This window comes from Ammospiza caudacuta, chromosome Z (genome assembly GCF_027887145.1).
Source record: "Ammospiza caudacuta isolate bAmmCau1 chromosome Z, bAmmCau1.pri, whole genome shotgun sequence".
NCBI classification, from domain to species: Eukaryota; Metazoa; Chordata; class Aves; order Passeriformes; family Passerellidae; genus Ammospiza; species Ammospiza caudacuta.
This window is the reverse complement of record NC_080632.1, coordinates 5,962,000-5,979,117: the sequence shown is the minus strand read 5'-3', so window position 1 is coordinate 5,979,117 and position 17,118 is coordinate 5,962,000. Positions and strand designations below refer to the sequence as shown.

General features: G+C 48.0%; 1 pseudogene; it reads left to right on the top strand.

Moving 5' to 3' along the window:
* The window catches only part of LOC131571252 (serine/threonine-protein kinase PAK 3-like), a 79,214-nt pseudogene extending 63,224 nt beyond the window's left edge, over positions 1 to 15,990 (top strand).
* Positions 15,991 to 17,118: the final 1,128 nt, after the last annotated feature.

Here is a 17,118-nt window from a genome sequence, read left to right as displayed (position 1 = left end):
AGAAAGTGAGTAGTTATGAAGCCTCCTGGTGAGGCAGAAAAGCATCAACGGGCAAGTTTGTGTTTATGCATTTAGTGATGAAGTCTGAAGCTTTGGCAAGTGCCTTCGAGCCTGGAATGCGGGTGAAGCTGCAAGTCTTTTACTGCTGTCATGTCTTGCTTAGAACAAGAAGAACATCTTGAAATGGTGGATGCTGTATTGGAAGTCAAATGGGCAGCTCTGTGGCTGGGAAAGTATGTGGGTCAAAAGGCCCCAGGGGTGTGGTAGAAGATCAGCTGGATAAGAGCCATCCTGGGACAAGGTGTCCAAGAAGGCCAAGGGCATGGTGGGCTGTGTCAGCAGCAGTGGGGCAGCAGGAGCAGGGCAGTGAGTGTGGCCCTGTGCTGGGCAGAGCTGCGGCCACAGCTGGAGTGCTGTGTGCACTTGTGGGCCCTGGGAAGCAGAAAGTCATGGAGGGGCTGCAGTGTGTGCAGAGAAGGACAGGGGAGGTGGGCAAGGGAATGGAGGACAAGGCCATTGAGGAGGTGCTGAGGGAGCTTTAGTCTGCACAATGGGAGGCTCATGAGGGACCTTCAGGCAGACTTCCATCAATCCCTACACGACAGTGCCCAGCACAAGGGTCGTTTCCCCACTAAATTTCCCCTCAATGAATCCAAGTGCAATAGGCACTGGAATTGGTCACACATCCATCTTGTAGCTGGCTGGCTCGCTGGCTTGGTGGCTTGTTGTTTTGCTAGGAGTGGTTTGCCATGTTCATTTTCTCCTTTTCCAGCAATCAAAGATGCTTCTGCACTATGTTTTTTGCACTTTTTCAGCCCTGGATGGGATTCTGATCTAATTTTAGTTTTCCACGTCTGCAGCAGCAGTAGGAAAGCCATTGTTGCTTCCCTACTTTTCCATTTCAGAGCTTTCAAGAGCTAAAAAAAAAGCTCCATTTTACAGAGACAACCTTGCTTGCTGATAGCAGTCAGGGAGCAATAGCAACCTTATATACATCCACAGTTTTTTTAGGTAGCCAATTTATTTTTAGTCTGTAAGACTTAGAACGGCTATGTCGCAATGAAATGTTCTGATTTCTCCTTAGAAGATGTAGTGGAAGATCTGAAAAGAAATGAGTTCTAAATGATAGGTCATGGCCTGTGCCTCATGCTTCTGTCTTGCCACAGCTGACAGAATCAACAGCTGTCTCTCCCCTGGCTCTCACTGCTCCTGAAGAAGAAGCCCAAGAGGAGCAAATTGAGGTGGATGAATGCCAGATTCCATCACTGGTCACACCAGTGTCAGAATATTCTGAGTCCTAAGTGCCAGATGTGGGTTGTGCTGTCTTTAGTGCAAGGCAGAGGTGCAAGTTTCAGAGCAGCCAGTGCTTCCCGTTGCTGGCTGAGGATGCTGAGTGCTGGGGTGCTGCCAGGAGCTCGGGATTTCCTGCAGGCAGCGTCAGCAGAACTTGGCCGTTGACCTGTGATGTTGAGGCCCCAAAGGGCTGGTGCCTCTGGGAGAGCATCTGGCTGCTTGGCTCAGGGAATCTCTGTCTCTGGGCTTCTGCAGTGCTGTGGCTGAGGGCAGATGTGGTAGTGATGGAGGTCACGGGGCTTTGTTTGTTTTCCCTTGTTGTAAAGCTGTGTTTAGCTTGTGAGACTGCTCTGTGGTTTTCTTTAATTTTTCTTTAGTTCTACAAAGTCTTTTTCCCCAGCTGTCTCTTGGCTTTTGATAAGGTTCATGGTGATGATTGTGCTGATTTTCCTACATCTTTCCTCCCTGTTTCCAGCACCATGAGAAATTCTGATTGAATTTTATTTTGCACATTTGTAGTTCTTGAAGATGCAATATATATTTGCATTAGAACTCATAGTTTGGGGTGTGCGTCTTGGTGCAGAAGGAACTTTTCTTCTGCCAGGCTAGTTAATTGCGCCTTGCAATTCACATTCAGGCTAACACTACCGCTGTCTTTTTGCAGCCAAGAAATCAGTTTTTGTTGTGTTTAATTTGGGAAGGAAATCAATGCCCTTGCATTCTAGCTGGTACTCAAAGATCTGATGAGATAGGAGGGGCTGGGTGATGGAAGTGAAGGGAGACAAGCACATCCTAATGATCATTGGTCTCAAATTTATTGATCCAGCTTACATACTTTTATAGTACTGGGAATTAAGCTCATACATATTGCAAAAGCTAAGCTCATCATTGGTTACAGATTACATGTCAACCCCTCCTTTGTGGCTACATTCTCAGAATACTTGTGGTTTTCTTGTTGAGGCTAATACTTGTTTTTACATCCTGCTGTTGACTACAGTTATCCATTCAAGGGCACTGTGTTTTTCTTGTTATTTGCTCAAGGACGCAGTGTTGTTGTTCTTCTCGTAAGGAAAAGGCTGAGAGCTTTCTGCTTACAGCTGCTTTTTACTGCTTAACCAGCTGTATATGATCATGGCCTTTTTCCTCAAGCCACGTCTGCACAAAACTCTCCAACATATCCCCCGTTTTTTTTTTTTTTTTTTGTGCAAGGACGTTAGTCTGCCAGGATTTTTGTATCATTCTACTGACCATATTTTGAATACAATTCAAAATACAAGGCAAAATAAGCAAAAGCATTAAAAGCACACCTAGTATCCCTATAGCATATGTCACAAAGTTCCTCAGCCACGGTCCAAGCAATGGCTTTTATCCCAAAGGGTGTTCATTGGTTAAAACCACTCTCAACTGAGCCATAATGTCCCACCCTATAAGGCATTGCATGGTAGGTGGTAATTGGACAATTGAAAAAATAGCTGTTAGCTGTTTTCCATCTATGCGAACCCGGAGAGGAGGAGAACGGCTAGCCAGGGTTAAGCCTCCAACCCCGGTCACTGTGGTGGCTGCTGGCTGCAAAGACCAGTGTTGAGGCCAACAGCTAGAGCTAATAATGCTGGAATCTCCTCCAGTGCCCAGCAAGCCTGAAAATTATCTTTTCTGTCCTTGAAATTCCACTTCCACCCTTTTCTTGGGTCTCTCAGAAAGGTTCAAAATCAGCAAGGTAAATCCTCCAGTGGATCCAAAACCATTTTCCCCCCCTCTCTTGTCCTTTTATAGCCTGTAATCCCTTAGTCATTTGCTCAAGTGGCACCAGATGAGCAATCCTCTGTCCCTTATTAATTTGGAGTGGGGGGAAAGGGGTATGTACCATGACCATAATTTCTCCTGTATAATCCGCATCAATGATGCCAGGCAAAACAAATAATCCCAACATAGATGCAGATGATCTTCTGAAAAGCAAAGCACCCACCGCTTGACCCTGTATAACAATAGGTCCCTGAATCCCTGTCGGGATTTTTTGTGGGTGCAGGGTCATCAGCGTAACTTCTACGGAGGCTGCCAGGTCCAAGCCTCCCTGTGCTGGTGGGTTGGAGACAGGAGGGGGTGCTGATGCTGCAGCGACGACTTGTGTTGGTGCGTGGTCACTGCGGTTTGTGCTCCTGTCAAAGCTTCCCAGTCCCCGCCTGCAAGCGCCCGTATTGTGCATGTCCGAGCGGCATTTTTGGCACCAACTAGCTGTTAGAACCAGTGCAGCTGACCCTTGAAGTGGTGCAAGAGCAGCTAACACCTGATTTTGAGAGGTCTTTGCTTGTTCTTGTAAGCCTAGCCCTAATTGTTTGATTGCATCTACCAAAAAGGCTTGTAGTCCTGTTGGCATCAAAGCCATTCTCTCTAATGCCCCCTCTATAGTCCAATTGGCACCCAAAGTATTAAGCACGCTTCTAGTAGTGGAATTACAATTTTGGAGAGCACACCCCTTGTGTAATGCCCCTCTAAGATATTCTGGTACTCCAGCCCTTTCGATTGCGGCAGCAGCTTTATCAATAAATGATCCGAATGATTCTTCTTGCCCTTGCTTAATTCCCATATACACGGATACCCCTCCCGGCTCTTTTACCTTCTCTATAGCAAGCCTGACCAACCTCATAGCTTCCCAGCACTTTTCTTGCCCCAGCAAAGCTTGTGCTTCGGTACAAAGAAAAGGTCCTAAGCCCATAAGCTCGTTCACAGTTATACCATGTTTGGCTGGCTCACTTTTCACTCCAAATTGACTAACAGTAGACCTCAGCTGAGATAGTAATTTCCAATCAAGGGCTGTAATGGTAGCCTGCATGCTCCCTCCCTCCTGCGGATTGAATACAACAGGACAAGCTAGCTGGGTAGCAGCACTGATAACCTCGTCATCCCCTTTCTCCACGGCGTCTTTTGCCAAAGCAGCCCAAGTCCCCATTCGCTCCCTCGCAATAGCCTCCGCTAGGTCATTTTCCGCCCCAGGGATCGGCTCATTATTTTGCGGGAGCTTATTGGGTGGTTTTGGCCACGGCTCCCGTTCTTCAGGAGGTGCGGAAGGCTCACAAGCATGCTCTATACCCAATCCTGCCGAAGCAGAGGAGGACGGCAAGGCAGGCAAAAACCCCATCCTAACTGCAGGGGCTAGGGGAGTACCTGCATCCTGAGTATAATCTTTATTACCGCCTTGTGCAGCTGTTGCCTGTTCAGCCGCTTTTCTTTCAGCTTGATGTTGTAAAAGCTCATTATGAACCACCCTCCATAATTTACCTAACTTCTTGGCAGTTTTATCGTACTCTAAAGTAGCCTCCCACAATAAATCACCGAGCTTACGCCACTCTGTTAACTCGTGAACAGTGTGGGGGTTAATAAAAACTCCCTTAGCATACCCATAGGCTAAAAGCCCTGGTATATCCTTTTGTAAATCTATTCCGCTAACCTGCCGTTTTTATAAAAAGGCAGTAAATAAATCATATGCTGCTTGCCTCTCCATACCTAAATCATCAGCGCTGTTGCAGCTCTTCAAGGTTTCGGCAGCATGTATTGACCGGGCTCGCCTGTACAATCACCCAGGGCATGGCGCGTCTCAGCTTCTTTTTTCCCCTTTTTTCTCTGCGCTTATCTGCCATCCCAGCTGCTTCAGGACCCGACCCAATTCTTCACTCCTGCGTGGTCAATCGCCGTATCACGATCAGGGTTCACCATTTGATGGAAGTGAAGGGAGACAAGCACATCCTAATGATGATCATTGGTCTCAAATTTATTGATCCAGCTTACATACTTTTATAGTACTGGGAATTAAGCTCATACATATTGCAAAAGCTAAGCTCATCATTGGTTACAGATTACATGTCAACCCCTCCTTTGTGGCTACATTCTCAGAATACTTGTGGTTTTCTTGTTGAGGCTAATACTTGTTTTTACATCCTGCTGTTGACTACAGTTATCCATTCAAGGGCACTGTGTTTTTCTTGTTATTTGCTCAAGGACGCAGTGTTGTTGTTTTTCTCATAAGGAAAAGGCTGAGAGCATTCTGCTTACAGCTGCTTTTTACTGCTTAACCAGCTGTATATGATCATGGCCTTTTTCCTCAAGCCACGTCTGCACAAAATTCTCCAAACGCTGGGCTGCATTTCTGATTCCAGCAACTTTAGCACCATCAGTGTGGTTGAGTCCAGGAGAAGAACTTGCTCAAGCACAGATGCACAGAGAGTGCAGTTCCCGTGCAATGCTCTGAGCCTGATCCCTTTCCAAAAGGACCTACATGCTCCAGATTCCCCAAGAGTGTGCTTTATTGAAGCAACAGGAGAGCAATCTCAGGATTGCTGCTGAGTGGGGCACTGCTACGGAGTGTTGATGTGTGTAGCAACAGAGAGGACAGTAAACAGAGATGATAGTGGTGATATCCATCAGTCTGTCTGTCTATCTGTCTGTCTACACTATGTAACATTTACATAATTGAATCTTCCTGCCTCTGGTCCAAGGCAGTTGGAGGTGCAAAGGTCACCTAAAGCATCCCATTCAGGAGAGGATTAGAGACATGTTCCCTCGACCAATTCAGAGCAGGCAGAGATGTCTCCCCCTTCAGATACTGTGGTTTTTTCCCCTTAGAGCTGTTTTTCTCCTCCAGCCTCTTCTTCCCTGAAGCCCCCAGTTAATTCTTTGAATTTCTGCCTGTCCTAGAGTGGTGAAGTATTCCATGTTTTAGGTGGTGAAGAGAACATGAACTCTAGAAGTGTCTCTGACAAGGGCTGAGCTCACCCAGGAAGCACCTGCAGAGCCAGGATGGAGCTGTGAGACAGGGTGGGCTGTCAGTCACTACTGAAAGACAAACAGGACATGGTAGAAGCAGAGGGAGGCCCTCACCAGACCCTTGAGAAATGCCACAGCTTCCCTGTCAGCTGCCTGAGAGGCTGTTGGAGCTTCAGTCCCAGATGGCCCCTGATTGTAGGGCCAGGGTCACTTTGAAATCTGTGCCTCCCCTCAAACAGAGAATGACCCAGCAGAGCAGCAGCACAGTGCTTTGGGAATATGTGAGCCCAGCAGTCTTTGAGTCCTGGCCCACAAAGGTCCTATGGGAAGTTGAAACCCATCTTCTCTTGCTTTCTGTGCAGGTGCTTCTAGAGAAAGAGCAGGAGCAGATTGCTTCATCAGAGATGCCATGCCAAACTCAGGAAGAGCTGTTCCCAGCCCAAGAACAGGAAGAGCAGCTCGGGCAGCAGGTGGAAGAGCCACAGGAGAATGGCCAGGTAAGCCTGACTGGCCAGGGCTCAGAGGGAAGGGCAGGAAGAGGGGCATAAACCAGAGCTCTTGAGACTTAGGAGGCCAGGAATCCCACAGGCACTGGAAGCACAGAGCCTTGGAGTCTGCAGAGATTAGCCCTGGGACAGTAAGTTTGTAACGGAAGCAGATGTGGGTAGGGAAGCAGAAAGAAGTGGCTGAATAAATGTGATTTTGAGGCTGCAAGAGGAAAAAAACTGAGGCTGATGGCAGCTGCCAGTCACTTGCTCTGCATTTTTGTGTACAGAAGATCAAGGCAGAGCCACAAGCAGAGCTGCCCGAAGCACAGAGTGACATCATGGACATGAAGAGAAAGAACAAGGAAGATCTGGGAAGAATTCAAGAGGAGAATCTCCATCAGCAGAGGGGCGATCAACAAAACCAGGTGAGTGAAAGAGTGGTGGACACTCCACCCATGAAACATCCTCTCTCTTGTTTTTTAGAGAAGATGAAGGCACAACTGAATGCAGAGCTTCAGACAGCTCAAACTCGGATGAAGGCAAGGGAGAAGAAGCTGGAGGATGAAATAAAAATCATCAGAGAGAAACTTAATCCCCTCCCTCAGTCTCTACAAAAGCAAGTGAGTGAAAGAGGGATGCAGTCACTGCAGTCACCAAAGTGGTGTTTTCTGCCCTTCTTGCCTTTCCACTCAGAGCAGCAGGGAGTGGGGTGATGCCTCTGAGTGCCATCCTGCTGAAGTGTGTATCACAATCACTCTGAAAGACATTTCCTGGTGTGCTCAATCTCTTCTGCTGCCCTGCATAGAGGTACTTGTCCTTTGGCCTTTGGCTAGCAGTCATCCAAATTGATTCCTCCTGGCCTGTTCCTGCTCTCTTAGTTTCTTGAGGTGTTTTTACAGTGGAACATGGTGACCCAGATGGAGGATTGAAACAAGCTGTCTGTATCCCTTGTCAATCTGTTCTTTCCCTTTCCTCACAGTCGATGACTCCTGGCTGACAGGGACAAGCTCTAGTGTCTGACTGCTTTGTTCTGTTTCATTTGAGGAGCGAGTGTTGGCATCTCACCGGGCAGCCTGTGAAGATTACCAGCAAATCTCTGGCTCTGAAGGGCCCCAAGTTAGGAGTGAGGCACAGGTACCATCCCCACCAGAAGTGCTACAGGTTGAGCATGACCTGAAGATGGTGCAGGAAAAGAGAACGCAGTGGGAGGAGGCAGAACACTTGAACAAGGAACTGAAAGTGTGTCTGCAGCTCTTGGAGGGGGAAAGGAATCCTTGAGAGGAAGTAGAATGGTGATTGTGGCAGTCATCCTTTGGAAAATCCATGAAAATGGAACATGAATCTGGCCATGAACTCGAGTAAAACTAGCCTATGGTTTTGATCCATCCAGTTTGAGAAGTGGACATCAGAAAAAAGCCATTTAAAAGCCGTGCATGTGGCTGACAGCACATTTCTAAGGGCTTGCATTTCAAAAAGGGATCTCAGGGTAATTTCTGCCAGCCACCTTTTTGATATCAACTCATTTCTTGTCCCAGATCTACACGGGCTCTTTCACCGAACCTGCTGCAGCAGCAGCAGCATCGTCTAAAGGAGCCTTTTCTCCCCGACCTGAGAAGTGGAGCCAGGGCAGTTTGTTCACCTCCCGCACTGACCCAGCTGCTGCTCAGCAACAGGAGGTCGAGGGTGACTCTCTGGAGCTACTGAGTACGTCTGCTGTATTTCTTGTCTGAGGGACAGTGCATTGTGTGCAGGTGTCAGCATAGCCGTACCAAATGTTTCTCCTGAGTTTGGTGTCACGGGCACATTCAGGAGTCCCCACAGGAACTGCTGTAGAAAATCAGTCTCTGTGCTGGCCACCTGTGCTGCAGATCTGTCGGCCTGGTTGTTGTTGTTGTTATCCAGCCGACCACAAAGGGCTCAGAGTTCTAAGCACTGGGGCTGCCTTTTGTATCTCCTGGAAGCTGAGGTTTCTGCTTTAATGTCAGCATCTTGCATTTTGTTTCCCTCAGGGAAAATAGTAAACAAGGAAAATCCCAGGATGAAATACACCAAACTGGAATATATTGGCAGTGGGTGAGTCCAACCGCAGTGACTTCTACATAACCATGGGCCAGGTGTTTTTCTGGTGGAATGTCTATCCACCATGAAGTCAGGCAAGCTGCAAACAGACATCTATCCCCATGTTCCCACATTGGAGATAGACCGTCACATCTCTCAGTGCTGCTCAGAATTGGTGTATTTGCTGCTCAGAAGGCACTGTCAGAGACACCTCCGAGTTGCCGAGGTCTTGCCTGCAGCAAGGAACAGGACCTAGAAAATCTCATCTCTCAAGCGTGAGACACTTCTGTGTTAATTTCCTTAGCATTTTTTTATTTCTCTAAATCATACTGCCACACTAATAAAGAGGGAAGAAACTTGCTTGCCTGAAAGAGAAATCTCCTCCCTGATATCTGTCAGATAACAGTTCTCAGGAACATTTTTTCCAAGAGTTTGCTGAAGGAAATACTCTGTGGTCAGGATAAAAACAGAACAGTTTAGAAAGTGAAACCTGAGGTGGAAGAAGCAGCTCTATTTTTGAGCTGAGGCAGTAAATCCAAGCACTTCAGGAACAGGCCCAGTGCCCATGCACTTGAGAGGAAAATCCATCATCTGCCTTCTGGCAATGTTCTCCTGCATCCTGCAGGTTTTTGGCACTCACAGCAGAGATCTCTCGTGTGAGCTGGCTTTCACTGCAAGATCTAAATGGCTTCTACTTTCTTTGCTGCTTTTTTGTTTCTAGGACTTTTGGGGATGTGTGCAGAGCAATCGACAGTGCCACAGGAGGAGAGGTAAATGTCAACAGGCCCCGCAGACTCTGCTGCTCTTGAGGGGCTTTCCCCTCTGGTGTGAGCTGTGGCTGGAGCTTTGGGTAGAGCCGTGCTGAAAAGGCACAAGAAGCTCAGAGTGGTGCCAGCCTGCAAAATAGATCTGGAACAGTCTTTGAACTCCTCAGCTGCCGGAAGGAAGGCACGGAGGGCAGCGCTTCCTTTCAGACAAGGACGCGCTCACTCGCTCTCCATTGCTAAAACAAAGGTGGTGCTTTAGAGCACCTCACTGCTCTTTGGGGCTACAGCTTCAGAGTCCTGAATTCTCGATTCTGGCTGCCAGCAAATCCATCTGAAAGTTACTGGTAGTTCCTTAGCCACCTGCAGTGCTGCACTTGGCAACTGCACATAGGGAGAGATCTGCAAGGTGTCCCTAAAAGCCCTAAACCCTGCCCATAGCCCAAGATGTATCCACACAATATTAAGGCATGGATTACCTCTTCTGAATCCCAAACAAAGCAGCAGAGAGTGTGGTCAGAGGTTTGGGGGTGATAGTTTAGACACCACTGTTACCAAATGGACAAGGCAAAACGTCAGTGGCTGCAGGTGTGCTGTAGCTGTCCCCCAAGGGAGCAGAGAAATGGGCTGTTGGAATGTCAGTTCCTAATTACTGCAATGCCTAATCACAAGGAAGTTTGGCACAGCTCAGCTGTGTCATTGTAAAATCACTCGCTCCATTGCATTGTGGTCTCGTGCCACCAACTTCTCAAGTTACTGATTTTCAATGTCATTTTAGGTGGCCATAAAGAAAATAAATCTAAAAGGACTGAGGAAGAAGAAATTGAAAGCAAATGAACTCATGGTCATGAAAATTAATAGGAATCCCAACCTGATCAACTATTTAGACAGGTGAGTTTTTGTGAATGTTTCTTTACAGAGAGCAAACATGCAAGGTAAAATCCCACTTTGGTCAGTGGCAGAAAATAGAGCTGTAATTATTGGCGAATTATTATTGCTCTGCTCACCTCTAATGGATGGGAAGAGAGTGCATCTTGTCTGCATGAGTCTTCTCTGGCATACATAGTTTGAAAATTACTCAAAAACCGGGATCAGTCATATCTTACTAAATCAATAGCCTATAAGTTCACAGCCACCACTTTGTTTTGGGGCTTGATTTTTATCAAGTGTCTTTTTCCATCTGCATAAACTAACATAAATTTCCCTTGGATTGTGTCCCCTGTTTTTCCATTGCTCTGCATGCCAGGAAGACTAGGTGCTTATTTCCAGAAACACATAGTGTGACAGGTTTTTTTATCTGTTACTAAACTGCATTTTTCACTTGCTGGCCATTTAAGACATCTCCTTTTTCACAGCTGTGCCTTTCTTCTTGAGACTGCACAGACTGCAAACAATGCACAGCTGAGAGGGAATGTCTATTCCTTTGATTCTGTCCTAGTCACAAAGGAACCTGAAACAAGAATCAATCAAGAAAACAACCTAGTCATGCATGTTGATCTCCACACCCCTGTTTCCTTCTTTCAGCTACCTTGTGGGTGATGAACTCTGGCTAGTAATGGAGTTCATGGATGGAGGCACTCTGAGCGACATCATCAGCAGGACTTGCCTGTCTGAAGACCAGACGGCAGCCATCAGTCGGGAGGTCAGCAATCCCATTTGTGTTTCTGAGGGCTTGGGCAGGATTGTCTGGGAAACAGGGGCTCAGAACAGGAGAGGTTTCATGTGCCAAGCTTTGTTTCTGTGTGGCTGGTATGCTATGGGAGAGTAGAAGCACTTCAAGTGAAAGGCCTGCCAGTGCCCCTGCATTCACTGTACTCAGGTCCAGTACTCTTCTCTCCTGCTGTTGTATTCTAGCTCTGGCTCATGTATTTGTATTTGCTGTTCTCCACTTTGCCTCTCTAAATGTTTTCCTGGAGTCTGTCTTCACTGCATTCCTTGCCTGTGAAAGCAAAGGTGCTGGTGGCAGGATTTGAAACAAGCAGCAAAGAAAAAAGTCCTTTTTCACAGTCCTCATCTAAAAAGGACAGGAATGCAGCCAAAATGCTCTTTACTTCAGGAAGGTGACTGATGTGATACTTCCAAGTCTGTGCTGAGGCCAGCAATAAAACCTTTGTCATGCAGCCTCCCACCCAAAAGTGATCTGCTCCACACCAAAGGGAGGGACTTTTTCTTTCTTGGCAAAACCCTCATTTGTCTTCTGCATGGAGATAGCACATGCACTGCAGCAGCAGTCATCCTGGCTGGTTTGCAGGGGACAGTCTACAACAGCAGGTGCCGTTGCTCTTTCAAAAGCTGACATGCGTTTCCTCAGAAAGGTCCTGCTCTGCAAGTGTTGGAGTAGCAAGCTCTTCCTCTCAGTGGCACTGTGTTCTGCCCTGGAGAGGGAATCTTTTAGATTGTTTCCTTTCTTGTGTGATGAAATCCCATCACTTTTTTTTTCCCCTCTTCTTTCTCTTTTCTCTCTCAGTGCCTGCGAGGACTGGATTTTCTCCACTCAAACAATGTGATCTACCGAGATGTGAAGAGCTGCAACATCCTTCTCAGAACCAATGGTTCTGTCAAGCTGGGTCAGTGTATTCTTGGTCTGGTGAAGTGTTCCAGGGATGTGGGTGTAGGGCTGCTTTGAGTGACTGCCAGCTCTCCAAAAATGGTGCTGGTGGCAGTGCAGGGACCCCTGCTGTGAGCTGAGGGCCCAGTTGCAATGTGCACAGAGGTATGAGAAGGAACCACAAGTAGTCAAGACTGCTCTTGGTCTGTGTGTGTCCCTTCCAGAGGGAGTGAGCTATAATCTAAAGCTTCAGGGGAATAAAGTCCACTGTTGGAGGGAGCGTTAAAAAATCTGGGTTTTTTTGGATGTGGCCAATTTCATACTACCTTGGCTAAAGCCCCAAGGAAACTGAGTGTGGAAAGTTCTCCAGGATTCAACAGCACATTCTTAGACTGAGAATGGGGAATTCTTTTGCTTGGTTTCCTAATTGGAGCTGGCTTTCATGGTTTGTTGTTTTCCCCACAGCTGACTTTGGCCTCTTTGCTCAGCTCACCCCTGAGCAGAGCAGACGGAGCTCTGTGGCTGGCACTTCTGGGTGGCTGGCGCCTGAAGTGGTGACAGGCCAACCATATGGCCCCAAAGTGGACATATGGTCTTTTGGGATCGTGGGCATTGAAATGGTGGAACGAGAAGTTCCTTGCAGGAACGCAACTCCTGTTTTGGTAAGGAGCAAATACTCACTGATCCCAGTGTCTTTGTCACCTGTCCCATTTTCTGTGTGCCATTGGACAAAATCCCATTGCCATCTGCTGGCCCCACTTCCACCAAGATTCCCTTCTAAAAATGTCCCTGCAGCACATCAGCATCTGCTGTAGATTTGGTTGCATCAGAAGGGACGTGGCAGTTCAGAAACCTAACCAGTTCAGAAAGTTGCCATTTTGGCCTCCAGCCATGCCTGACGTTTCTCATTTGCTTTTTGAACCCTGTTGGAGCTCTGGCTCTGTAGGATAAGAATTTTTCAATGAAACAGTTGGATGTGTGATAAATATCCTTCAAAATGGATGTTGAGTCTTCCCAGTTACAATTTTACAGAAAAAGAAAAAGTGAAAAAGAAACAACCAGTAAAGCAATGCCTAGGCAGTTGTGCTTTCTTTTCCCTTTTTGAACCAGAGCACATCAAATTTCCTCCATACTGTAGCATGTTTTTCAAATCCTGTGGGTCTTTGAAACTTCCAGATTTTCAAGTCATCTGTACATTGTTCAGTCATGTGTGTGGGATGCCTGGATATGTTTAGGATGTGTTTTTCTCCAACTGCAGTTAGAATTGTACACCAAACCCGTGGCTGTTTCTTGGTACTTTAGCAAATTGATGAGCTTGCAGTCAGGTGCCTGGGCTGGGATCCAACGTGGGCAGTTGACGCCGGTGCTGTGTTTCTTTACCATAGGGGCAGCGCCATCCCTGGCCTGCACAGTTCTAATGACAGTGAGGACTCCAGCTCCCCACCATGGCCAGTGGCTGAGCAAGCTGCAGAGGGACAGGATAAAACCCCCTTTATGACCTCTGGTGGTGTGGGAAAAGAAAGAAAGATGTCCTAATTATTTATACTCAAGCAGAATGTGTTTGTTGTTTTAGGCTTGGAAATTTTCCTTTGGGTTGAAGAGGATAATAACAAAGTCTCTTTGGTCACCATCTATTTCAGTGTCACCAGCACAAAGCTGTCAGCATTGTAACGGGCATTTTTATGGATACCAGGCTGCAGCCTGGGGTCATGGAGATGCTGCCAAACCTCCCATTTCTTACCCGACACTTTCTGCGATGGCCACACCTTTAATGCATAGACTTGAGCAAACAAATGAGCAGAGGGTGGCCAAAAGCATGGCACTTCTTCTTCGGATTTGACCATGAAAAGGTTTCCTTTTGTAACATAAAGAAGCCAACATGTGCAGCTGAGAGACAGAGCTACAGGTGGCTGCTGTGCACCCAAGCAGGCATTTTCATCTCAATATATTTGTGCATGCATCTTAATGTGTCTGTGTTGAATATCAGATTCCAAATGTTTGTTTTGTTTTCCTGAGGAATAACTGGTGGATTTCCTTTTTTTCCTTCCACTTAGCAGTGTTTTCTAGAAGAGGAAAAGAAGCTCAATGAGATTTGTTTTATGGCAGTTGTGTTTCAGGGACCAACAAGCACTGCAGAGATGCCTTTCATGTACTAATCCTTGCAAATAGTAGAGTTAGTATAGCAAAATCCCTCTTCCAAAAAGCCTGTCAAGCTAGTGTGAATCCTCAGGGAAGGAAACATGCTTTGCTGATGTAGTTCCCACTTACTAGGTCAGTCAATGAAATCAGCTGCCAAGGCAAGATCTGCAGGATGGTGGAAAAGCTGTGGCTGCATCAGGGTCTGGGTTTTTGGTTGGTAAAGGAAAGTCATCTCTGGGTCTCTGCCAGGGCAGAAACTGCCACTGCAGAGTGAAGCTTAACCAATGGGATCTGGGAGAGCATCTAGAGATGTGAAAGTAGCAGGTGCAGCCTGGTGTTTCCTTTTTCTGTAGGCTCAGCTGACAGCCAGGGGAGAGAGACCACAGCTGCAGCAGCCCAACAGATTCTCGTCTTGCCTATGTGACTTCCTAAGCTGCTGCCTGCAGACAGATGAGCAGAAGCGCTGGTCTGCCAGGGAGCTCCTGAAGGTAAAATGTGAAGGGGCTGCAGGTGAAACAGGCTCTGAGGGATGGGCTCCTCCTCCCCTCAAATCAAGGCATCAGCTGAGCCCCCTTCCTCCTCACCTCCACTCTTGCTGCTCTTCAGCTGAAAATGGTGAGGAATGCTAGGCTGGGCTGGACTGGTAGGGACCTGTGAAGTTCCTCTGCTCCAAGTATCCTGCAATAAGCAGGGACATCTTTAAAGTGGTCAGGTTGCTCAGAGCCCTTTCCCACCTGACCTGGAATGGGGCACGTACAAGCTCTTGGGACAGCCTGTGCCAGTATTGCACTATGCTCTGAGTAAACAAGTTCTTCCTTAGACCTACTCAGACTTGATCCCGATTTTGATTAAAAATATTCATCACATTCTATTGTAACTGGAACTGTTAAAAAAGGTGTCCCCACTTTCTTCAAAGCCACTCTGAAGTCTTGGAAAGTGGCAGCAAAGACTCCCTGGGGCCTGTTCTTCACAAAACTGAAAACCTCCACCTCTCTCTGCATTTCCTGAGAGGAGAGGTGCTCTGTTTTCTGACTGTCTCTGTCGCCCTGTTTTGTAATTTGGTGGGATGTTTCATTTTATCTAATGGCAAAAGAATTGAAGTAGAGCAGTGCAGGGTACAGAGTCATGAAATGGTGGTGCAGGAGCCCAAGGAAGCCAGACCCAGCTGAGCAGTCAGAGATTTGGCTGGGGGCAGCAGGGGCTCTGGGGGGCTCACTGTGAGCCTCTGAGGGGCCCTGGTTTGTGCCCCCCAGCCCACCCTTAGAGGTTTCTGCCTCGCAAACAGGGACAGCTGGGAGGGAATTGTCCCAGCCCCATCTGCTGCCTGGCATGCTCAAGAAGACGGGAACTGTGCCAGGGTTACTGCCAGGTTGTGTGGCAGAGAGGGAACTGCAGGGCCCAGTGCCACTGGGCTGGCCCTGCTGGGAAGGAAGGTGCCATCCAGCACACGAGGGGCAGGGCATGGAAAGGTGGACACTGCTCTGTCTCCCTGTGGGAATCAGCACAGTGCCTGTCTTGCAAAGGTAGGGACCTATGTGAGTCCTTGGAGTTTCCTGAAAGGAAAAAAGCCTAGGGACAGAAAGCACCATTTCTAGAGCACTGGCAGGGCAAAAATCCCAGGGAGATGAAGACATCACAATAAACAGATGAGTGGGATTCTGGGCCTCCTTTGCCAGTGATGGCAAGGTCATGCACATGATGACTGGGGGAGCAGATGGTCCCATTGCTCCTCTTTCCTGGTCTTTTTGGGACCCAGAGGAATCCTGATTGATACTCCGAAGCACTGAGCTTGGAAAGTCATGGTTCAATGTTCTTTGTTGTATTTTTTTCCTGTGGACAGCATCCATTTGTACGTTCAGCCAAGCCAGCATACAGTTTGGCACCACTCATCAACTCAATCAAGATGAAGAAGAAGAAGGAGGATTGGAGAAGAAGAATATAATAATCAAGATGTTATCTCCATTATCAACTTAGAGTAGGATTGTAGAGTAGGACTCTAGAGTAGGATTGTTGAGTAGTTTTGGTTTATAGTGTAGGTTTATAGTATAGGTTTATAGAGTAGGATTATTATTAAATAAAGTTTCTGAAACATCAACTCATTTGGAAGATTCTCCTCCTTCGGACCCCTTTAGACAGCTCAGCATTTTCTTTTGAATTACCAGTTGTGTTTTACTGATGCTAAGTCACACTTACGGCTTCGTTGGTGTGGTTCGTAAGCGGAGAAGGTTCTTCTTCATTCATCCTCTCCAGACCACACAGCCTTTGGAATATGGCCCACTGGCTGGTTTGGCACAGCTGTGGTATTTGTAGTTGAGGCAGAAAAGGTAATGGCATTTGAAGGCAAAACCAAAGGAGGGGTGAGGCAGCCAAGACACCCTGTGTGGATTCAGGACTTCAGTCGTCACTCAAGAGCATTTGGGTTCCTGCCACATGGATTTGTATCCCTAAATGCAATGTCTTTGGTGGAAAGAGAGCCTTGCTCAAGTGAGAAAGCAGAAAGGTCAGAGAGGGTGCTCAGGAAGGTCTCCTGTGGTGCAGAGCTGTCAGCGCCTGTGAGGTGAGAGCGGGCCCAGCCTTGGCTGGGGTGGAGCCCCAGCAGAGCACCAGCAGAGGCCGGAGCAGGCTGAGCCCCGGCAGAGGCAGGCTGGAAGGAGGCCCTTGGAGCTGCAAGAGGCAGCAGCCGGGCCCTGGGTGCCTGTTCCTGGCAGCGGGCAAATCCTCCGCTCTCAGAGCCCAGGTGGCAGCTGGCTGCTGCCGAGGGGAAACGCAGCCGTGCTGGTCACAGCCCAGCCTGGAGGCATTGGCCGTCTGGAGTGTGCCCAGGAGCAGAGAAAGGCCCAGGGCAGCCAAGGGCCGCTGGGCTGCCTGAGGATTCCTCCTCTTCTGCCGGCTGCCCTGCAACTCCTGGCAAAGGTCAGCAGTGTGTGCAGCACTCTGGGCACGGGGGCAGGGAGCCGGGCTGCTCGGCAGGCTGGAGCACAGGGCAGCCTCCTTCAGGCCCGGCTCTTGTGCCAGGGGAAGCGAGGCCAGCATGAGGCAGGGACAGCTTGGCAGGGCCCATCTGCAGGAG